The sequence below is a fragment of the Malaya genurostris genome, chromosome 3 (assembly GCF_030247185.1).
Source record: "Malaya genurostris strain Urasoe2022 chromosome 3, Malgen_1.1, whole genome shotgun sequence".
NCBI classification, from domain to species: domain Eukaryota; kingdom Metazoa; phylum Arthropoda; class Insecta; order Diptera; family Culicidae; genus Malaya; species Malaya genurostris.
In genome coordinates, this window is record NC_080572.1 from 238,793,259 (window position 1) to 238,817,806 (window position 24,548).

The 24,548-nt window shown below is 38.0% G+C and overlaps 2 non-coding genes across 2 annotated transcripts; both read right to left on the minus strand.

The window, feature by feature from the left end:
- Positions 1 to 263: 263 nt before the first annotated feature.
- On the minus strand, positions 264 to 336 carry Trnam-cau (transfer RNA methionine (anticodon CAU)). Its single transcript has one exon. It is a non-coding gene; the product is annotated as a tRNA-Met (tRNA).
- Positions 337 to 448: 112 nt separating this feature from the next.
- On the minus strand, positions 449 to 520 carry Trnam-cau (transfer RNA methionine (anticodon CAU)). Its single transcript has one exon. It is a non-coding gene; the product is annotated as a tRNA-Met (tRNA).
- Between the last annotated feature and the right edge of the window lie 24,028 nt (positions 521 to 24,548).

Genomic DNA, 24,548 nt, shown 5'->3' on the forward strand with positions numbered 1-24,548 from the left:
ATTTTTTCGTATATTTGAAACACGAGTAAAACACTGCTGGGGCTGCCAGTTTTTCTTGTTATAAAATTCAGATTTCAATTTTGTAACTGGCATAAATTATGCATCTAGAACTAGAACACTACTGAATGCGCCCTAAGTATTTGATTGAATCGAATTGGAATTAGGTTACATAAAATTTCATCAAGAGATGATTGATTGATTATTGTAAGAAATATCAATTTTTAAATTAATTTCAAGCCTCATTTTTTTATTCAAAAAACATATGCCCCGAGTGAGGATCGAACTCACGACCTTAAGATTATGAGACTTACGCGCTGCCTACTGCGCCATCGAGGCCCCTTAAATGTTCTGATCAGAATCATATACAGTTTATTCTGATGCTATAACTCAAACGGCACGAACAATAACAGAACTAAAAAAAATCTCCCTTCCGAATAGGATAGAGGGATAGCAGAACGTAGTTTCGATCTACGGACCTCTGGGTTATGGGCCCAGCACGCTTCCACTGCGCCACTCTGCTTTACACGGCATTCGGCTGCTGATTACACATCGTTTTGCTATTTCGGTCTCAACTATTTTGCCTGCCTGCACCGACAAACTAGAAGACACCTCTCTGCGGTACAACAGGTAGGAAGCTCAACCGAGCAGAGCAGAGTCACGCCAGTGCCGCCCTGAAACAAAACAGAGATACAGAAAAGGGAAAAGGAAGGAAGGTAAAGCATACCGCGGCAGGAGAGAAAGAGAGAGACACACGATTGCCGCCGGTCTGTTCGCCTGTTCGGACGGTCGGTCGGTCGGTCAGTTGGTGGCGAGTGGAAGACAGCAGCACCCGAAAGCGCGCTAATGAACACGCTGCAATCTGATTCAGATAACAGCAGGCCGCGTGGAAACACCACACTTTGATAGATCGTCGTCGTCGTCGTCGTCGATGGTGTGGAAGCGATCCGGGGGAGAGTTGTGACGATGGTTACGCGCTGATCGTGTAGCAGCTAACCAACCGATTGATGATGGCATGCAGAAAATGTTTATTTTTGCCTTTTGTTGAAATGTTCGTCTACTCTGTGGGACGGTTGGTATAGAGTTGGCGGGTGCGGTTTAAAAATCTTATCTAAACGTCATTTTTCTTAAGACTCGAACATTTCCCGGCATAGATCGTTTGGGAGGCGATGAACATTTCGGCAGTGAAACACTGTTTATCCATTAGTTCCTTATCGTAATCTTCCGATGGTGGTCAAAAAAGCTCAAGATAATACCGTGGATTACATCCGAAACGACTAGTAGTGGGTATTTTTTGTTTTGTTTTGTTTGTCGTCTCGTTCAACTTTACAGCTTCCTTCAGTAGCCACCACGAGGTTGTTGTACGCTGATGCCAGTCCGACGCTATTGCTTCGGTTTGGTTCGAGGTCAACAAATGACACTTGATCTATGTACTATACAGTTGCCCTGAGTGGTGCTTAGGGTGAGATAACCCTTGGGGCGTTTACCTGCCATCGAGAGCGTGTGGTTCGGGGGTACGTAGCATTACCGTGTCTACCGTTTACTCAACGCTCGTTCGTCTTCTGGGAAACCCCCATTCCGGAGATTTCACTGTGAGGTGAGCAGAAATAAGACGGCATGTAATGCACGACGTAAGCAAAACCTTTGACGCAGTCAGTTTGTGGTATGAGTCGGTCTTTTTGTCCGAGCACCCCTGCGTCCTGCATTCTTGCCACGCGGTAAACCGTGACAGACAATTATGCTGACGGGATGGATTGATTATGCGGTAACATATTTGTTGCTGTTGGAGGACTGTTTTCAATACTACAATTGCAACTGGGAAAAAGTGTATGGAAATAACTTGAACATCAATGAGTTTTATACTCGCTACCCAGTTTGAATTTATTCTTATAAGAAATGGCAATATGAATTCTACGAAAATAGTTTAACGGTGGACAGGTAGAAACGTTTCAACGAAAGTTTTTCTTATTCTATGATAATCGGAATGCGTGACTGCGTCCCAGATATTTTCAGTGATTATTAAAAAAAAAACATTTATTGGAAAATACATTAGGAATAATTCAGCTCAGTTTTTATATACTTTATGATTCGTCTTCGACTCGACAGTACATAACAGTTTATGTTGAACTGTTATGTGACCCAGCAGTTCAACATAAACATAAAGTTTCATAAAGTCAGGTAAGACGTTGCACTTCGATGCAAAAAAAATAAGTGTTCTGCAAGTAGCAGTAACTTTACGTCTGTCTAGCGGCTTATGTTGAACTGCTGGGTCACATAACAGTTCAACATAAACTGTTATGTACTGTCGAGTCGAAGACGAAACAAAAAGTATATGAAAAAGGTTATGTGCCCTACGCACAAAAATTGGTTAACCCCTAAAATGATCAGTTTTTTATGTTATTTTGAATTGTATTATTCAATACCTTACTCAATCCAAATTCAAGATTTATTTACTTTCACGCTCGTTTTCACCAAATTTCCGCCTGTGAGCAATTGCAGAAATAATTAGCAAATCATCAGACTTCATATACTCCGATTCGAAAAAAAACATTGCGCACGTTTTCAGTACGACAAAAAATTTATATGGCAGTTCGATTCAAGACTGATTTTTAAAACGAGCGGATGTATTTTTGCATGCACTTTCTTCAAATCGTGGTAACTCGGAAACTGTAAATTGTACAAAAATTGTGTTCGGCCGACCGATTCCGCTAATTTTTCTATATGTTTACAAAAACTGTTTATAATTTTTAGAAAAAATATACGAATATTGTAAAGTTGAAGTTTTGTGTTTAAAGAAGTCAGTTGTGAAACTTTTTAACGGTTTTCATGCTTTGCGAACAATGTAATTTCAATTATTTAATTTTTGAATGCTGAAACATATTTACATAGCATATCCGAAAATTGAGGATATAAGTTTTTTAATTTTTTGAAAATTTCAAGTTTTCGTAGTTTCCGTGTTTTTTCGATTTCCTTTAAAAAAGATGTAATTGGTAAATTTATAACTTTTGAACCACTCGATTCCGATTCCGATAATTTGTGATTTTTTGTAAATAAATGTCTGCAACGATTTGTTTTATACCGTTTTCGTTTATTGATCAGAGCAGCCCGAGAGCTGACCCAGAGTCACCAAAACAACTTTGGATGAGTTTGTTTTAGCAACCTGGGGTCACTCTGGATCGGACTCCAATCGCGTAGTTTCGCTCTGAAAATTTTCTCGGGTCGCACCACGTATCCATGTGAGTTTGTTTATTTTTTCTTTTTTATATGAGTTGTTGTGTAGGGCGCGTACCACGTGTTCGTTTTACTCGGAGTCAGAGTTGCCCGCGTGTAGGTTCTAAAACGAAAACGGTATTAGTCTTTGTTAAGACATAGAGCCGTCTTGAGCTAGTTTTAATATGATCAGTATCTAACGGGGAAACAGATTGGAAAACTGACATGTGAACACAATGATGTAATGAAAACCGCGAAAATGTTACCACAGAGACGGGACTCAAACCCGTAGCTAACTCCTAACCGGGGAAATTGTTTTACCAATGAAACTACCCTGCATATGAAAACACATGAAGAGAAAGTCCAATTGATTGGACGAAAACTAAGCATGCTTCGCTGTACTTACAGTCCCGTATCGACGGAAACAAATTCAACAGAAACACATACAATGATCACGAGTCTATTTCTACCCATCTGTTCTTGCCGCACGATACTGATTCGAGACTTTTGTTTTTTGTCACACATTGAATTTGAGCCTAAGTGTGTGGAAATAATATATACTTAAATGTGGCAACCCTGCACGCTATACGAAATTGAACAAAGCACGCTGCGAACGGAACAAAGCCGGACGTACCGACGCGTACCAGTTTTGCATCGTCATTTTGAATGACGATTTGAATGTTTTGACACTATTCGCTCTATAATTTCGGGATGAAATAGCACAGTTTATTTGAAGACAATGAGAGCTTTAATTTTAATCATGATTCGTGAAAATCGGTTTAACTGTTACTGAGTAATCGAAGCTAATTTCGTTTTTGGAACTTTTCTGCAACATTATCAGTACTTTAGGAAGCGGAATCCGGGGACTAGTAGTCCCAAAGTAGTTTTATGTATTCACTAACTAACAAGATCTGCTAACCAGATGAATTTAACAGCAAGTTTTATAAAAATGTGCACCTCGTTTCTCCATCGCTGGTAAGAAAGTAATAGTGAAATTGAAAACTTTTACTAATCGCGCTGTAATACCGGAACCAGAAGTCGGATCTGGAATAACTTCTCAGGGACTTTTTAAAGAATTTTGAGACATTTTTACTTTTTAGTTTGTAAAAATCAGTTAAAAAATTTCCGAGAAAATTGAGTGCACATTTACTCATAAATTTACACATATTTCCTTGTTATTCCGGAACCGGAAGTCAGATCAGGATAACATTCAATAGCGATTTATAAGACCATACGACATTTCGTTTGAATCTCAGTTTGTGAAAATCGGTCACGCCATTTGAAAAAAAAACTATTCACAAAAAAGTTAGAATAAAAAAAGAATTTTTTGAGAGCCAGCCATTCTACTTTTACTCCAAAAAATTGATGTAACTCGATCAAATGCAGAGATAGGAATTTAGCTTTTTCAGCAAAGTTGCTCAAAATAATATTTCCTACAACTTTACTTTACGCAATAATTTTTAAAGTAAATTAAGAAAGTTGGAATTCAGATTTAAAACCAAAAATGCACCACCCTAATGATCATCAAAAGATGTGCCAGTTGAATACATGAAAGAAATTATGAATTTTACAGGTGACATAATTCTTCAAACGACACAATTCATAACTACTGAACTTCTCAAATGGCACAATATTCCATTCGTAAAGAAATTTACTGGCTCGGAGTGTAATTTGCACTCGGCTAGCAAGTGAGAGTGTATGAATTTATATGCACTATTTACCAGCCAAGCAGACATGTGCTTCTGTGACTTAGTCGACTATCTGGTGTGCTTTGAGAACTAATGTTTTTCGGTTCAAGTCGCGTTGTTGATATCGATCTTTGATTTTTTTCCTTTCATTTTAAAGCCATGTAATTTTCAAATCACACAATTTTACATATTCTTGAATATAAATGTGTGTGAAATATGAAGCTCCATATGTGCATCTGATAAGATTTAAAATCACAAGAATTTTACGAACTGTGCACATAACTTTTGTGAAGACACCAACTACAAAAACATAATATTTAACAGTGAAAATATTTGTGTCTAATTTTTCGAACCACTGTACATTGTCTAGTTGCATTTTTAGTTTAGAAGATGTACCAGGACAATCTTTTATGAAGATGTTCTCAATGCATTCTGATAGTGATTTTTCTCTTCTATAGTTTTGGAGAGATATAGCTTCATTTGAGTTCGTTAATACTGTATCGATTGTATCGCTTGTGCTGCTAATACGAATAAGTCTAGTTCAGTATTTAAATAAGAAGTACTTCCGAAATTGCTCCCTTATTCAAAAAATAGAACCCAACAAATTCTACACTTTCGATTTCGTCGATAAACTTATCTCGTTCCGGTAGGAAGGTAACCTCACTCAGAGAACATACAAGTTGCACGAGAGGGTAACAAAATCGGTTACTTGGTATGAATATATTGATTACGTCATATTTTAGAACTTTACCAATTGATACCAAATCATTGGATGCAGTTCAGTTTCTAAATTCCGTAGAATTGTTTTGAACCGGCACTTCTGGCAATTCATCAACTGCTTGAACTGATGAGTCCCGCACTTACTCATTATCCGGAACACACTCTATCAACGTATTTCATCTATGTTTCGCAATAACAAACTATGTGTTGCGGATAACTGGGGGGGAAACAATGTTTGAAATCTTAACGTTATTAAAAAAATAGGTTTTAAATCTAACTATGTCAATGCGCGAGGAATAAAAAATAAATTCATTTTTAGTGCATTTTAAGGTTATTTTTTTCTAATTACCTATGGAATCACTGGATTTTTTGAAGGTTGCAAAGTTTGTGTTTTGCAAAGCTTTTCTAATAAAATTTTTCGATCAGAGGATAAGTTTATCTGTCTGATTGGTGTTTCATATAGATGCCGCTTATGCCACAGAGTTAAAAAAAACCTGTTGAAATGTTGAAGTGGGTGAAACATAAAAACATTGTAAGAAGAAACTTTTGATGAAGGTCCGTAAAATGTTTGCACAATTCTTTCTTCAGAGTTGATAGTTTATCAAAAACTTGTATCCATATGACGAATAGGAGAGTTGACATCACTGGGAGTACGATGGGGTGCCTTAAAAAATATAATTTCAATGTGTATAAAACAAGTAATTGATCGGAACAGTTATTTTAAGTGTAGTGCAGCTGTGGCAAGTGGTAATGGATTTGTGAAAAGTGTTATTTATCAAAACTTTTGATTCGCGAAACTAAAAAATGTTCAAGCGACGCAAGCTGCGAATTTACCGCCCAAAATTAAATAACGTCAACCGATCGAAGCGTCGTCTGCATATCATTGTCGGTGTTATTAGATTTATATGGAATGTGTAAAAATTTACAAGTTAATCGTGGGTTTCAAGCTAAAAATCTACAATTGGTCTGCAGAAAACCCATCCGAAGTGTTTATTTTATTTTATTTTCTCAGTAGTGGTATGTCATCTCGTGTTGTTTAGAGCAGTGCGAATAGGAGAAACAGGATACTGGTGAGATCGTTAGTTAGAGATATTTTACATTTTTCGTATTTACAAAGTCATTATATTTCTCCTTAAACCGGGTTAGACTAAACTCCGTCGATTATTCGGGGAACGTTTGATCAATGGATCTACTTCTATTCGGCGTAAACGCGAAGTTTATGATGCGCGCGTGAAATTTATAACCGTGCAGATATTTCTTGCGTCCGTGCCTAACAAGGAAGCAAGTAGATATAGTTTAGACTGCGAGATTCATTTAGTATTTTATTATTTTGGTTACGGAGTAGTTATTGACATTACTTCGTGTCGCATAAGGCGTTGTTGTTTGATTGATGGTAATCGAGTGATAGCTTGCTAGTATTACAGCTGTTTAATGAAAAAATAGAACACAATAAATTATATGCACGAATTGATAGCGAGCCTCCAGACAGCCGGTTGTCTGGAGTTTTACGAATTTTGAAAGAAATTTCGTAGTTTAGTAAGAAACCCATATTAATACAAAACGCGATAAAATTACAACGATCAATAAACACATGATAATATCTATCGAAAATTTACTAACAAACAACCCCTTTCTGTGTTGCATGTTGAAATGTAAAGTATTCTTCGGTTTCTTGTAGTAACATACATTGAACTAACTATCCTTCCTTCCCAAGTTAATCTGCATTTGGATATGGCCGGCGTCGGTATTGATCAGCATGCAGGAATCAATGCAGTTCACACAATGTGAATCGACGTGCTATTCCCAAGCAAATTGTTTCGGAAGAACATTTGCAAGCTTAAGAAAACCTACGTAATTAACTAGGAGTGCAACTGTGAAAATATCAGATATCAAATATATAACATCTTACAATGCACTTTTGCTGTTACCAGTTTTTGCACATCGGTCAAAAATTAGTTTTTTCATGAATTTAATAAAATTCGAATGCTTCTAGTTTTTTTTCGAATACTTTTTCCGAAACGCTATTTACGTATTTATTATTAATTATTCACTATTTTAAAATGGCAGAATTCACTACAAGCAGTAATTCTCTGAAATTAGCAAATGCAAATGGGAATCTCTCGCATTTACTTCTTTCTTCGCAACACTCCATCGTCCGATTTTCCCGTAGTCCAACCGAATGCTAAACGTGAGAACGGGACGCGTGCAAGAAACCGAGGAAGAACAAAAGTTTACCAAAGGAAGCATTCCAGCGCAATGTCAGTCAAAAACTCATCAGAATCAGTAAGAATGCACTTACTCCCCACGGTACAGTCGATTGCATCAGTAGCATCAGCAGCAGCAGCAGCAGCATCTGCACGGGTGACTGACTGACAATATGCAATTGGCCACTTCCATCCATCCATTTCAGTCCCCGCGTATGGTTCTGATGGATGGAATGGACGCCTGAATGCCGCCGCGTACGATTGGTAGTTCAGCCACCGTTTTGCCTAATTTGGTGCTTTTCACCGGATTTGGATATCTGCCTTCCGTACGTTGCAATGCCAAGGTGACGTTTGATGGGTTGATAAGCACATCGGGTTGAACATTTCAGACGTCTTCCAGTGGCACGTTTCCCAGTTGTGGCTGTGTGGTTTGTGGAGAATTTTTAAATCGGATTCAGACAGAGCCTGCTGATCATGAGTTTCATTCTGCTGAACTGTTTCAACCCATCAACCGTGTTTCACTTTGAGTTAGAAAAAAGGACAAGATTTATGTGCCCAAACGTAACGTTACTTTAATTGTTTTTTTTTTTTGGCTTTCAAACTACCACTTATGTGGCAAAAATGGTTTTAAAAAAATCCATTTTCAGCTGCTAACAAAATCATTAAACTCAGATCAGGTTCTTAGAACTCGATTTCTAGAGGTTGCATGCGCCCAACCTAATCATCTTGCTAAACTCAGCTTTCGGCGGCTTGCTGCACCGCATGCATTTGTGCAATTTGGTGCAAAACCGTAAATTTAGTCATCCAAATCATTTTCATCCTCATCGGTATAGATGGAGCCATTTTTATGGTTCTCTCTCTCTGCCTAATGATTTAATCTGAAATCGGACCGCTCTGTGTGACCAAAACCGAAGCACAAACAGGCACACAGAACTGGTCCAGTTGGGGGACGACGGCAGCGCAGACATCTCGTTTTACGGCCTCCAGCTAAAAAAAAATTCCGAAACCGATTCAAGTCCCGACACGTCTCGTGCGAACTTCCTCACTGACACTGGTCCTCGCGAGCGGGAGTCACACGCGGATTTCTGTCGAAACGTTTTGGAGCGTAAGGACCGACAAATCTTCGGATGAGACTTAATTGCATCCGAACAACCGACGCTGCCGGGATGCATCAAGCATGCAGACCAACACAACAAAAAAACCTAATCGGCCTCACGCAAATAGAATAACGATTCGTTTTCAAAGGAACTCGTCGTTTGACGTTTTCCGATTGGGTCTGTTGATTTATACGAAAAATATATGGTTTCACGTCGGGCAAGCTGAAATATTTTTATGATGATTGTCGGATACAGGCTTTCAGTTCGCGGAGAATCCTGGTAAAACGACGACACTGGGGAGAGAGGGGGAGTTATTTAGTGAGTAAATATTCTTCTGGTCCATAAATTGTAGATTTTTTTTTATGTGGATGAATATTGATCCCAGAATAGGTTGGTCTGCTATCCGGGCAGGAAACTTTGTCCAAAATAATTATTATTAGGGATTCGCTAGATTAATTTTATATGAAAACGAAGAACGAAACTGCCCCCAGGCGAAATACCATAAAAGTTAAAACAGGGGTTTAAAAAAAACTATAACAAAACTAAAATAACAAACGAATTAAGCAGTAGATGGATTTAGTCATCTAGGGTTTTGGTTACAAGAAACCGATTTTTGCAAAGCGCACATGACTCTTCGACCTATTTTCGTCTTCGACCGATCAGTGTTTATCAGTTAATGTTAAACTTCTGCGCCACTCAATAGTCAAGGCAGACGTCAAGTTTCTCTATTTGAGAAACACTTGAAGTACAACTGCGATTCAACTTAAAATATTTTCCTTCATGTCTATCTTGCGGTTTTTGTTGAACTCCCGAGTGGCGTGGCTGTTCAACATGAACTGCTATGCACCGACGAAAACAGAAAACCGAAAACCGAAAACCGAAAACCGAAAACCGAAAACCGAAAACCGAAAACCGAAAACCAAAAACCGAAAACCGAAAACCGAAAACCGAAAACCGAAAACCGAAAACCGAAAACCGAAAACCGAAAACCGAAAACCGAAAACCGAAAACCGAAAACCGAAAACCGAAAACCGAAAACCGAAAACCTAAAACCGAAAACCGAAAACCGAAAACCGAAAAATGAAAACTGAAAACCGAAAACCGAAAACCGAGAACCGAAAACCGAAAACCGAAAACCGAAAACCGAAAACCGAAAACCGAAAACCGAAAACCGAAAACCGAAAACCGAAAACCGAAAACCGAAAACCGAAAACCGAAAACCGAAAACCGAAAACCGAAAACCGAAAACCGAAAACCGAAAACCGAAAACCGAAAACCGAAAACCGAAAACCGAAAACCGAAAACCGAAAACCGAAAACCGAAAACCGAAAACCGAAAACCGAAAACCGAAAACCGAAAACCGAAAACCGAAAACCTAAAACCGAAAACCGAAAACCGAAAACCGAAAAATGAAAACTGAAAACCGAAAACCGAAAACCGAGAACCGAAAACCGAAAACCGAAAACCGAAAACCGAAAACCGAAAACCGAAAACCGAAAACCGAAAACCGAAAACCGAAAACCGAAAACCGAAAACCGAAAACCGAAAACCGAAAACCGAAAACCGAAAACCGAAAACCGAAAACCGAAAACCGAAAACCGAAAACCGAAAACCGAAAAAAGAAAAACGAAAACCGAATACCGAAAAAAGAAAACCAAAAATCGAAAGCCGAAAACTGAAAACCGAAAACCGAAAACCGAAAACCGAAAACCGAAAACCGAAAACCGAAAACCGAAAACCGAAAACCGAAAACCGAAAACCGAAAACCGAAAACCGAAAACCGAAAACCGAAAACCGAAAACCGAAAACCGAAAACCGAAAAACGAAAAACGAAAAACGAAAATCGAAAAACGGAAAACGAAAAGTAGTACGTACGAGTGCGCAAAATGTTTGTGTGTGTGTGTGTGTGTATGTGTGTGTATGTGTATGTGTGTATATGTAAAGTTTTTTGCACTAACTTTTCTCGGAGATGGCTGAACCAATTTTCACAAACTTAGATCCAAATGAATGGTCTTCTGGTTCCATACAAAGTTCCTGAATATTATTTGGATCCGACTTTCTCTTCCGGAGTTATGGGGTAAAATGCGCAAAAAAATGAAAATATGTGTTCTAACTTTTCTCATAGACGGCATCGACCTCAAATCTTCTCCAATTGATAGTTTTTATCAGTAGACGGTCAAACAAACCGATTTCGGTTATTCTTTTAAGAATCGAAAAAAATTGTTTTGAAGAATACTGCAGTATTATATATGATAGTATGATATTTTTTTTATTTATTTAAAAGATATTTTTTATTCAGGCCTACTTGCGTACAAGCTTTACGTGGCCGATTGAGCCGATTTTTTAAATAAATTTGTTTTGAGTTGGATCTCGTTGTCACCCTTTTTCTAGGGGAAGAGAAGCTTCCATTTTCCTCCTGCGAGGATTGAGGGGCACTTCGTTCGTGGTTCGTCTCGTCATCCATTGCCGCATCGATGGTATTGTTGTCAATTTCCGTCTTCTTTTCGTTGCTAGTTGCTGTAGATGCACCTTGTTGTATATTGGTTGCAATTGCTGGTTAATTGGAGGGTAAGTTGTTAACTGCAGCCGGTATACTTTGTTCTATAGAGGATACTGATGGTTTCGTTGAAGGGAATGCTTCATTGTTGTTGGCGGCTGTCACAGGTGTGCTAGGTGTGCTTGGGGTTTGTGTGAAGGAAATACCGTTGTCCTTTGGTGTAGTTGTATCCTTGTCCAGTTTATCACATGACTTACCGTAGTGAACAGCTTTTTGGCAATACTGACATGTGGCCATCTGATTGTCATAGGTAACAAGTGATTTGCACGGAATTCTTGTATCTTGACCGAAAATCACATAAGAAGGGATAGGATTCTTCAAGTGTATGCGTAATAAACGTACGCCATTTAGAATACCGGGGAAAAAATTCTTACACTTTTTTTTCGATAGAGAGAATCTCTTCGTATTGGGACATAGTTTTGCGAATATAAGAATCGGTGACGCTTGAGGGAATATCATGCACACGCACTTCTATAGCACTATCATCCATATATACTGGAATGTTGTACTTAATGTTCTTGTGCTCCACATAGTGCACATTGTTATTGTCTTTTGCGAATTAAATTGCATCCAACTCTTTATAAAATTGGATGTAAACAACATTATTCGTCTTATTGCATTGAAATAAATGCACACGTTTAATGTCAAGATGCATTTGCTCCTTAAGCAAACCTTCAAGTTCTCGTATCGAAGGTCGAATTTTGCACTGCCTGAAGTCAACAACAATTGTATTCTTTCGTGTCGGCGGTAGCTGTTGTTCGTTTGGCTCACTCATTTCGAGGTCTATTGTTCACAACACAATACTGTACTTGGTTTCTTCCGCCCCGAACGTAAGCGGTTTCGTTTTATCGATTGACTTGGATGAGATGTAAAACCGAACTGATGATAGTATGATTTATATGAGAAAGGCATTTTTATACCACTAGGTGGATTAAAACAGGTTTTTGTTCTATAGACTGCTATTGAATTTCATCCGGATCCGACTTCCGGCTTCGGAACCAGATGGTGAAGTGTGTTCAAAATTACAACCCGTCATTCAGAGCGGCGATGCAAAAAAACGAACAAATTCATCTAAATTTTGTTCAAAAGAGTTTCAACTGGTAGATTATGGTAGATGCTCCCCAAACGAACCGATTTCAACGATATCGGTTCCAAGTTCCCGGACTTACCGGAAATAGTTCAAAACGGAGCACACTTCATTTTCTCACAGACGGCTGAACCGAATACCCACCACAAGCTGTTTCCTAGAGTGTCTTTAATCAGAGTGACGACAGCAGTTCGTTTGGAATAACAGCTTTGTTCCAAACGAGCAAACGTCCTGTCAAATACAATGTACAGCTAACGAAACTGCTAACATTTCGGATTAAATGTTTTGAATTGTTGGATGAGATGTCGTCACTCTGGTTATAGGCACTCTACTGTCTCCATTATTGATTCAGCAACTTTTCGTCGTAGAGTTTATTGCTATTTTTGAAGAAATCGTAAGATGAAACATCAAAATCGAAGAAGGAGTACTCAGAACCCAAGGTTCTAAATTATGAACCTAAATTCTGGAAAATGAAGTGAGTAGTGAAACTGAATTTAGCAATTGAATTTTGAAACTGAGTTCAGGAAGAACATTCTAAGACTGAATGAAATTTTTGAAGTCAGTCCTAAAATTCTAGTTTAGATTTCAGATCTAAAATTTTGTTCTGAAATTTATATTCTGAATCTTGTTCCAGAATTCTGAAGTTGAATTTCTGAATAAATGCTCTGGATACGAATTGCGAGCTAAATTCAGTTCAAAAAGTAAACAAATACGAGAATCTCGTTCCAGAGTCCAGAATTAGTATTCAGGTCAAGCGTACCTTTGAACCCGTATTCGGGTTATCAAATTAAGGTGAAATGTAGTCCCAAAAAAATGCACGCCAAAATTTGTACCGCGAATTTTCGCACAAAGCGTAACAGGAAAAACCGACACATAGAGACAATGATTGAGCGCAGTGGGCTTACGACACGTTTTGTTAACTTTTTACAAGCATTTATAGATTCGTAAGGGATTTGTGAATATTCCACAATTATATAATTATGAATATATCCTAATTCAATTTTTATTGTTATTGATTACTATTATACTAGAACAATGAAACATTAGTATTTGTAGTTGATTCACATAAGGTTATATGCATATGTATTGAGTAATATACTAACAATGCATATGCCTGAGTTTAGTAGGGGAGCTGGTCATTTCGCCGAAAGTCGTTTCGTCGAATGTCATGAATCACATGAACTAAAACGATGTGGCGTACCCGCATTAGATATTGACCTTCGGCGAAATATCTTTCAACGAAATGACCCTGTTCCGCTTAGTAGCATTCTCCTTCTAAAGAAAGATTGAAATCAAGAAAACATTCGAGCATTTTCGGTATCCTTACCAGTACCAAATAGTAATTCATCGCATGAGAGAGGGTTGTCAAATTTCATTATCAATTGAAGAACTGTTGAAATTAGAAATTACTGTATATATATTTACAGGAAAATCAAATCAATACATTTTCCATAAACGTATATGTTTTTGATTTGTTATTCTGGTACCAGGTTATATTAATGTTTCAATGTTCTAATAGAACGACAATACTTGGCTTGTATTCATTTCATTCAGTAGATTGTCTAGGTTGAATTTTCAGTTTTCTACAGTCTGAAGTAATATCTATTATACGATCATTTAGGGGTTATTCTACGTTTGTGCTTAGGGCACATAACCGTTTTACTTTTCTTTAGGTTTCGTCTAAGACTCGTCAGAGCAGTTAAAATTGAACTACTTAGTGCAAACTTAAACAGTTCAACTTGAAACGAAAGGCGTGATACTTCGGAACCAAATAAATAAGTGTTTTGCAAGTAGCAATAACTTTACATCGCTTTAGTAATTCAAGTTGAACAGTTTAAGTATGAACAAAGTAGTTCAATTTTAACTGCTCTGCACTGATGAATCTAAGACGAAACGTAAAGAAAAGTATTATATGATATTACACAATCAAGCAACATCACTGCATTGAGTTGAACAGAGTTGGACATTACTAGCATTATAAACGTCAGTTAGTTTATAAAATGGCCGATTTCTTATTTCATGTCTTATTTTTATATAGAATTTTAGCTCACAATATAGCGTTACCGAACCAACCCACTGTGAATTTCTCACACCACCAGTCTCTCACGAAACAGCACAGCGCAAGCAATATACAAAGTAATGAAAAGTTTATGAAATTCTCTTGAAACTTTTTCAAATTTCGGTGGTTTCGGATAAAGTTTCATAATTTTGAATTGGTTTTTTTCAGATTATTTGTGAAATTTCATTTCAAACATTATTTTTCCGTTCTAAAATCATCCCCGTGGAACGGAACAGTAATCGTTTATACAGGATAAGTAAAATTTCAAAATTTTAAGAATACTTAGTCGTGATAAATTTAATTGCGAAAACTTAAGTGTTTTTGGTTTTTCGAAATTCGATCTAGTTTTTGAATAATTGATCAAAAATGCGACGTAACGATAAAGGCAAGCAATCGTGATATTACAATTATCATGATATATGAATTTAAAATAATGAGAAATCACTCTACTTCGATTAATTTTGAGCATTCTGAACATAAGGTTTTTTCGTTGTTTATTGTTGATATCTTCAGATTTTGATTGAAGGTGCATAAAAAACAGTTAATGAAAAATTTAATTCCGCTCGAAAGTTTTAAAATCGTTGTGAAATGTGTACCTTGTGTCAAATTTGTTATTTCAAATACTATACTGTTGAAACTAGGTTCGAAACTGGCTTCAAACAAACGGTTTGACAGCAGTTAGAGAGGAAACTGGGTTAGGTTTGGTATCAAGCGAAAACGACATAACCGTATGCGTCCAAAGGCGAAGACCGAGCACGAGTTTAGAAAATAAATTCGACGCGCCTGCTACGATCCTACCAATTTTAAAACTCATAATGTTTTGAAAAATAGAAAAATAAATAATAATTTGAAACAAACTGAAACTTAAAGTTTTTTTAGACAACGCAAATTTTGCAATATTCTGTTTTACAACTATTATATAGTAATGGTTATAAAGTGGGAAGCAAAATACGAAAGTTTCGCTCAAGATAGACTACAAATTTCAATAATGTGAAAAAAATAAGCATGCAATCAGCAAGTCCACTGAGATCACTTTCGGAATTGTATATTTATTAGTTCGAATCGAATTACATCCATCCTGATTGTGCGCCTGATGACGAATGAGACTGCTGCGGCGGCCGGCGTCGAAAGATCGGATCACCACCGACTCCCGCTCGTACCACGCAGTCACACACCGACACGGGCAACGTCCTACCGGGTTGTTTTTTTTTTTGTTAGTTGTTTTGTATTGCGGTCAGGCTGGACTTATTTGGGAATGCCCATAAAAGCACGAACCGGACTGCAATACCCGGCGACGACGACGACGACGACAACGACGTGCCATTGTGGATATGCATCTGCGCCTCCGATGCATGTTCGAATGCGATCGTGATTGAAGTGCTGTTCGATGGTTCACCACGTAGATCGCGTGCATCCATTGGCTCACTGCCACCAGGAGATGCCCCATCCGTAGATGGAACCTTATCCACCCGTGGTCGTGCGCGGGTGTACATTTGTCTAGCCGTTCACCCGGCGGGGGTCTAATTGGACGGTATTGAGATGTCAATAATTTAAAATATGAGTATAAACAGTGTCTGTCTGGGCCCCTGGCCCTGGTCGCAACAACGAGTGTGGACCACTTAAGCTTATATCTGGCGTTTCTATCTGTCGAAGAATTAGCTGAAGTTCTGGTGGCAGACAAGCAAAGTCCTGAGAAACGTCTTCATTCTGGTGTCCGATGGATGCTCCTATCGCACCAAACCCGGTTAGCGTGTGTAATAAATCCTTCAGTCACGAACCATAACAAATCATTCTTTTTGGTTGCAATTGATTCCCGCGGTCACCTCGCCACTGACCTAAGCCGATTACAGGCGATGATGGAGTCTGACTCATGGTTTCGCTTTCCCGTCAGTTCGGAAAAGATCACTGCAGCTATGACAAAGCTTCAAACTGATCCGGATCTCGCGGAAATTAGATGTTTGTACTTTAATCCAATTAAAATTTCCTTACAATAAAGAAGATTCCTCATTTCGCGAACTCCCAAGGCACGATTGATGTTTGCTGGAGCCAGCAATCAACACGAAGATCATGCTAGCCACTCATAGCGCGCCGCGATATGATCGTGATTGGTTCAAGGTTACCGCTCGGAGATCCGGCTGACAGCCAAATCACGACCTGTGCTTTCCGTGATCAACTGGTCAATCATTTTCTCAGACCTGCGGGGTGACCTTGATGTTATTACTTTTTTTACTGACCACTGCGAGGGGTCAAGTACCAAATCTTCTTTCAACTACACCGGATCCAAAAAAGTTCACAGATCAGTTAACTCTTGACTCTTGTGGATTTGAACTTACTCAGTTCATCCCCTTCGGATCGTGGCCATTCAATTCAAAGCGAAATCATCAACAAAGCAGCAGCGAGAATCAATTACCGCGAGTTCCTGCGGTGACTGACTGCAATAATTGAATCCTCAAATAAGTCTTCTTTCGACGATCCTCCCGAAAAGGGGTTTCACCTGCCAGAATCTCATGCCCGTTGTGCCTGGAAAGATGTCTCGTGAGCTGCAAAGTCTCAGATGTATCGTCACGAAACATTGATAAATTACGAAAACGGTAGCAACTCCCGCGGTGCAACATCAAACGGATTCCGAACTGGCCGAGAACAATGGATTAAGTCGGAACGGGTCGGTAGTTTCTGTCAAAATTTATGATCTGCTTTAAGGGAAATGTTATTGAATTCAATTCCGAAGTCTCATTACTGATCATCGATTTTATGTTAGTTTGTTTTTGTGAAAGAAAAGCAGGGGATTCATTGTCGTGAATTTTTTTTTTGCCAACAACATATTCTTAGGGACAAAAGTAGAAACCAGAGACAGTAGTTGTTTGACAATTTGCACAACGCAACAATTTCAGCGCGTCACGTGACGAATGCTGTGCAGTTACGTAGCACGAATATTCGATTGGCAGTTTATGAGATCGTTATCAAACCAGAATCCAACCCATTTGAGTTCATCGCAAATACATTATTCACGACATTCGGTCGGTTGCATCGTGGCAGTCACTCGAAACAATTTGGGCCGGTGCAGTTTACGAAATGGACAGGAGATAAAAATTCCTACCTCACGAAGTGGCTCATCATACATATGTGCCACCCATATTTAGCACCATTGCAGCACGTAAACAGGAACATACATATTTTGTATCCCCTCCGTAGGCTCCATCAGACTGGGTGGAGTCTTTTCGCAAAAAGCGCTTGTCGCCTGATGCGGATCTTCCCGCGAATCAAAAGGCAGCTGCAAAATCGTGCCCTCATGATCCCGTCCGCCGTCAACTGGAATCCTGACGACACCTACACGCCCAGGACCCGGCCCGATCCGTCCTACAGCCGGTGTCTTCAGGGATCCAATAGCAATCGCGGTTTGATCTGTTCACGGAAATCAAATTGGAGAAAAAAAAAACCACACGTTTCCAGTTTCAACACGAGGCCACATTCGGCCTGCCAAGAGAAGTGCAGACTGCGTCTCACTTTCCCATTCGGATTGGCGTTGGATAATAACCTTTTAATTTTCACCTAACTGCCACACGGAACGTGATATGTTAAATCACACGCCGTATTGTACGCTTTTCCTAGTACACTCTCTCACACATGCGCGCATGCCGGGGGGATTATCTGCAATCATTAGGCATCGTTAACGAGGTGATTTATTACGATCGCGTCCATCGTCCCCTCCCGCACCGGATGCCCTGTACACAGAGTTCACTTATGTCTGGCAAACGGCAACGGTGTACTCTCGACCAACAGCAGCTCACGGAATCGTTTTTGAAATTGAAGAACAGTGTGGGATCATCGGACGGGAACTCGCCGTTGCCCAGCAGGGTTGAATCCGATTGTGCAATTTTCCTAGAAAATGTTAACAGTCACTATGACAGCTAGACAACGATACGCAGCAAAAATTGTATAAATTGGTTTTGCGTTACTTGTAAGTCGATTCCTTTCACCTTACTAATTTTCAATCATCCAAGGACTTCAGTAAATTGCGAGTATGGATTGTGCAGGATAAGTTTTTTAATGCACTTTGTTATTCTGGTAGATCTTACGGTCTGAACTACAGGTAGTTTTTGGATGGCGTAGAATATTCACAATAAGAAAATTAATTGCATGTGGTATCACGAACATGAACCGTGTACAAAAATTATGATAGTTCACTTGGTTGCGCTGGTAAATTTTAAAGCCTATAATACTCAAAGTATTTTTTGGATGAACAAGTACTACCTCATAACTCATCACAATGATCCAATTAATGAAATGTGAATATAGCACTACGAGCACAAACTGCACTCAAAAGTCGTGCAAAAGGCACCAATCATGCGTTCATATACTGATTTCGTTTTTCCAGATAATTCTTGGATCAAGCAATTCCGTAATGTACATTTCACAAAATTCAACTCACTGAAGCATGTTTTGTATGCGTATAAATAAAAATTTCATTCATATGCAAAAACTTTTTTACGCGATCATCGCATAAATTATTGGACATGCGTGGAGTATCGTGATGTCAGATCTCAACTCATAATTTCCTTGCGTACCCAAAGTAGACTATCCAATGTCCCAGTTCGTGACATTCTTGCTTGTCGTGACCTTCCTTACATGAAACTTCTTTATCAATTCATTAAGTCCATTGAAGTTCCAATTTAAATTTTATTTTATGTTAGGCCCCTTTCTCTTCCATGAGTTCAACCAATAGCCAGCTATCTTGTATTGAATGAAAGTTATGAACTGATACAAACAAACTTGAAATAGTTATAAGATAATGTACAAAATGAATATATTTTATTTAATGTAATTTATAATAGCATCTCGCTTGATGAAAACAGTGTTTAGATTAACGAATGAATACCAACATACTAATATGATATTAGAAATGTATTAGTTTTAAAGTACACGGAAAGAGATCCATTACAGTGGTCATGATTAGAAAATCATGAAACCAATAATTTTATCTTCTCATGAAACCATGAGCAAAAAGTCTTCTCCCATGAAAATTAATCATGGTCCGAAAATGCGTTACTTGAGGAATATATTTCTTTTAAAGCTCGTAACTCCAATTTTCTATCCGGATATCACTTTGAACCCTCTGCCTCAAGTGATGTGATGGATTGTTTAAAAGATTAATGGTAAGACCAAAAGCAGACATTGAAAAGCTAGAAAAACTACTGAAAACTTTTACTTGATCCTGAGGCATATTCATTTTATAATTGTGTTGGCTTACCCACCGGCTGACAGAGAATTGACAACATAAAGACAATGAACCGAAAATTGACATCATAAGTTTCACATTTTGTATGAATATATCTGAATGTATTCCTACATATTCGATGTGACTGTTGTTGTTAAAATAATATTCCGAGAGCCAGCGTAAACCGAAAAATAAATTCGACTGTAAATTAGGAGCACCATCTAATGACAATTAGATTTTTTGAGTTTGATTAATTTGTTTCATAGATATGTATAAGAACACAAGCTGTATTGATTCACCTAAATATTTCAAATAAGACGATTTAGCAAACGATGTTTTGAAAACAAAAAAGGAAAAATCGATTCGCGGTATTTGCAAGAATTCGACATAGAGTATCTTTTTAGGAGGTTTGATTCACTCGTGTTTTTTTATGCAGTTCGTTTATGTGTTTCAAATTCTGCAACAAAAAATCAAAACTGGAGCAATGAACGCAAGTAAACACGTTATTTTAGGTGTCGTGGTTGTTCAAAAATTGTAGATGCTTCAGATTAAAAGAAATTCGTTGTGCTTTCCATTGTTTTGCTATTCGAATGTACATTATTTGAGACATTAGTTGAAATCGTGTAAACAATACACCACACACTTTCACACCATTCCATTTAATTCATATTTTAAAACATAACGCCTGAATTTATGTTGCAAAGATTACCATCGTAACAGAAACACGCTTGAAGTTATACCCAACAACGTCAAATGCGTTACGCTAAATTTCAACGAAATCAGTCCGAATGGATCATGATCAGAGAACTTTTAATCATGGTGTATTATCATAACATGAAAATATACTTTCCCCAAATCATGACTCGTTTTACTCACCTTTTTCTTTGTATAGACGCCAAACAAAAACTAATCGTACGATATGCGTCAAAATTTGACAGAATGTGTATAAAAGTGTTGCCAATGTTGAGAGAATAAAAGTTTACCGATTGGACAAGCGCGGGAATTTTAAAATGAAAATTCCGGTTCTTTTTTGATCATAAGGTATTTTCCATCGAAAGTTGGTTGATCAAAACTGATACCTTTTTTATCAATCCGCATGTGTTTTTTGCATAAATATTCTTCGGTGTTTCAATTCTCATGACATTATTTCAATGGCCGTCGTATTAAGCGGCTATTTGAGATTCCAATCAATTAGAGTTTACGGTAATTTAAGGTATTTCTAGAGCCGGTATTCAGGAACCAGCATAACCCAAACCGATTCGTATGGCCATATATATTTCATATCGGTCTGAATTTTAAAAATTCATCATCCTGTAATTCCAGAATCGGAGGTCAGAATTGGATAAACTTAATTAATTTTGTCTTTGTCTATTTAAGTAATTATGTTGCCAAAAACGAACCGTGCTAAAATTGGTCCGAGGCAAAATGTCATGAAAAATGATGCTGTACACAGTCTTTTTGGTACTTAGAAACAATTGTATGCAACAGTATAAAAAATCGTATTTCACGTTGCTCCTAAGCATTTCTTGCACAAAACTCCTACTGCTGGAATAAGACTTACACAAAAATGTCGATATTTCCGTTAAAAATTGACGGATTTCTATGGCTATGGATGGCTATGGCTTGTTGGATTGCTGTTACCATGCGGAATCTAAGTCTGGAAAAATATTCTGTTTTCAAGGTCAAATGTGACAGATACTGTCAAAATTTTGGCATAAAACTTCGTACAACTCAAAAAGTAAACATCCGGTCTCAAAACCATTCAATAGCATTCAGGGTGACGAAAAGAGCTTCCATTTGCGACTAGTTTGATCAAAATCGGTCCAGCCATCTCTGAGATCTCGACCTCTTTGTTGACAACACACATACTCACACACGGACATTTGCTCAATTCGTCGAACTGAATCGATTGGTATATGACATTCGGCCCTCCGGGCCTCGAAAATTTTTTCTAAAGTTTAAACGAATTCTATACCTATATTTTATATATGGGGCATTCCACGCAAAATCAGTCACCCAAATTTTTTTTTCATATCACTTTTTTTTCGGTAAAGAACTCGGCACGTATTTTTTTATTTCAATATGGTACGTAAAATTTTCGAGATATGATTTTTTGAAATTTCGCGTTTTCGGTAAAGAGCCTTTTTTCAACAGCCTATACTGTAAAATCTAATAATGATACAAAAATTCGTCCAAAACATGAAATGTGCGTCTTTTCCTTAGCTTTCAAACAAGCGATTCCATGAAACAACCTTTAAAGTTATTTTAAAGAAAAAAGGTAATAATAAATAAACAAATAAAAAAAATTCAAACTTAAGACTAATTTTTTTTTAAGCCTAGGGGTTTAACTCAATCTTGGCAAAGTTTCAGAGTGGAAAGGTCAATACTTTCGGAGCAGTGAATTTTTCAATTACGACCCGCACGCGCGGAGCGTACCACAGCGCAACTCGCTTGAATACGGGCTGCCGACACATGTCGCGCCACAGATCGAATCCTAACTTTGTCAGTTTATTGTTAGCAACGTTTCAGGCAGAAAGCGAGTGAAATTGGGACAAAGGACAAGAGTAATAAAATAATGGTGACATAAAGTTTTTGCACAGTTGCAATTTTTCTATGATTTGTTTTTTCTGGTTTACAAAAACTCAATACACTGAGGTCTTTTTTTATGCAGCCTTTTTTATGCGGTTTTTTTTACGCGACTTTTTTTATGCGAATTTTCAGAGTTATGCGGTTTTTTTATGCGAAGTTTCAGAGTTATGCGGTTTTATTTTATGCGAATTTTCAGAGTTATGCGGTTTTTTTATGCGAATTTTCAGAGTTATGAGGTTTTTTTTTATGCGGTTTTTTTTATGCGGTACGTAAATTCGCATAAAAAAAGACTTCAGTGTACTTCAAACGTGTCCTGGGAAGAGAAAACTTTCATTTTCAATTCCTTGTCTCCGTGCGACTCAACATAGTGAAACGATTCTGTTCCAAAAATAGTTTTACATTTTTCGAAACGATTTTTTAGAAATTTCTCTGCTTTTACATAATCTTCCGGACATTTGTATATGACTGAAATATTGGGTAGAGAAGACGAATTTCCTAGCCCACTCGTACAATTCATTCGCGGTCGAAATTTGACAATCATCGATCATTTGTAAACTTGCACGACGTGCCATTATTTTGATAGTTTCTCCAGCACCGTCGCATTGCCCTTTTCCATGAGCTGTCGCGTGAAAATTCCACTGTACAGAACGATGGAAATCATGCTAGTGATGGAAAATGTTCGCAAAGTGTTTTATATTTTTGAATTGCTCAGAAAAATAGATGCACAGCTATTGCGTCATGTTTCTTGCAATCAGAAATAATTACTAATGTTTTATGATCGATTTTGCTGTACATTTTATAATAGAAAACAATAGGGAATATAGTCGCTTGGTCGTTGTTCCAATGAAAGCCAGTTATGGCGTTTTGAATAACGAAGGCGCAATGAAAGAATGCATGTGCAGCTCAGCCATAGCCGAAGCAGAAAAAAGTCAACGCCGGAGAGCTCGGATGCGATACGCTCCGCGCGTGCGGATCGTAATTGAAAAATTCACTGCTCCGAAAGTATTGATCTTTCCACTCTAAAACTTTGCCAAGATTGAGTTAAACCCCTAAGGTTTCTTTTTTCAACAAAAAAAAGAAAAAAAATTAGGCCCAAGCTTGAATTTTTTTATTTGTTTATTAATTATTAACTTTTTTCATTATATTAACTTTAAAGGTTGTTTTATGGAATCGCTGATTTGAAAGCTAAGGAAAAAACGCACATTTCATGTCTTGGACGAATTTTTGTATCTTTATTAGATTTTACAGTATAGGCTGTTGAAAAAAGGCTCATATCTCGAAAATATTGAAGAAAAAAATACGTGTCGAATATTTTCGAGTTCTTTACCGAAAAAAAATAGTTAGATGAAAAAAAAATTTGGGTGACTGATTTTGCGTGGAATGCCCCATATATAAAATGGGCATTCGACAAAAAAAAGTTTGGGATCCACTGCTCTAGATCTAGATTTTGACCACTAGAACCTGCTTTTCAGGCATCGGGAAGTGAAGATCAGAGTAGCCGAACTTGATAAACTGAGAACGACCTAAGAGCAAATCCAGCAGCTAGAAGTTTCATATGGATGATCTATAATTGAACTGAAACTGGAACAAACGTATCCCCAGCATGCCGTTCTAGTTTTATTTATTCGAACAGTCACTTAAAGAGACAGTTTTCTAGCTCAACAACTACTGACTCCGGAACCGGACGTTGAATATGGAAAAGAGACAGGTTTCAAGGTCGACCAAACTTTCTTTTGATTTTGAGTTTGTGAGAATTGTGTAGAATTCAAACAAAAACAAAAACACAGTGAGAAGACAGAATTACCGATTCATCCCTGTTCCGTTTGACCAATGGGAATCCGTGTACGTACAATTTAGCGTCAAAGTCTCACAAAACCGGGCCACCAAGTGCAGAGACGCGACACAGTCCAGCGTCGGCAGTGCCAGTGGCGACCGTTTGGGTGTACGACATGCATGTAGCGCATAAGAAATTGAATAAATTACTATCAAATCGTTTAATCTATTAGCCGGTCTTAATGATGAAGTGAGTCGTCAGGTCTCTTAGGTACGTGCTGCTATGCGCGAACCAAGCGCTCCCTCCTGCCGAGTGAAGTATTTACCGACGGTGTTTCTGCGTGAACTCCAA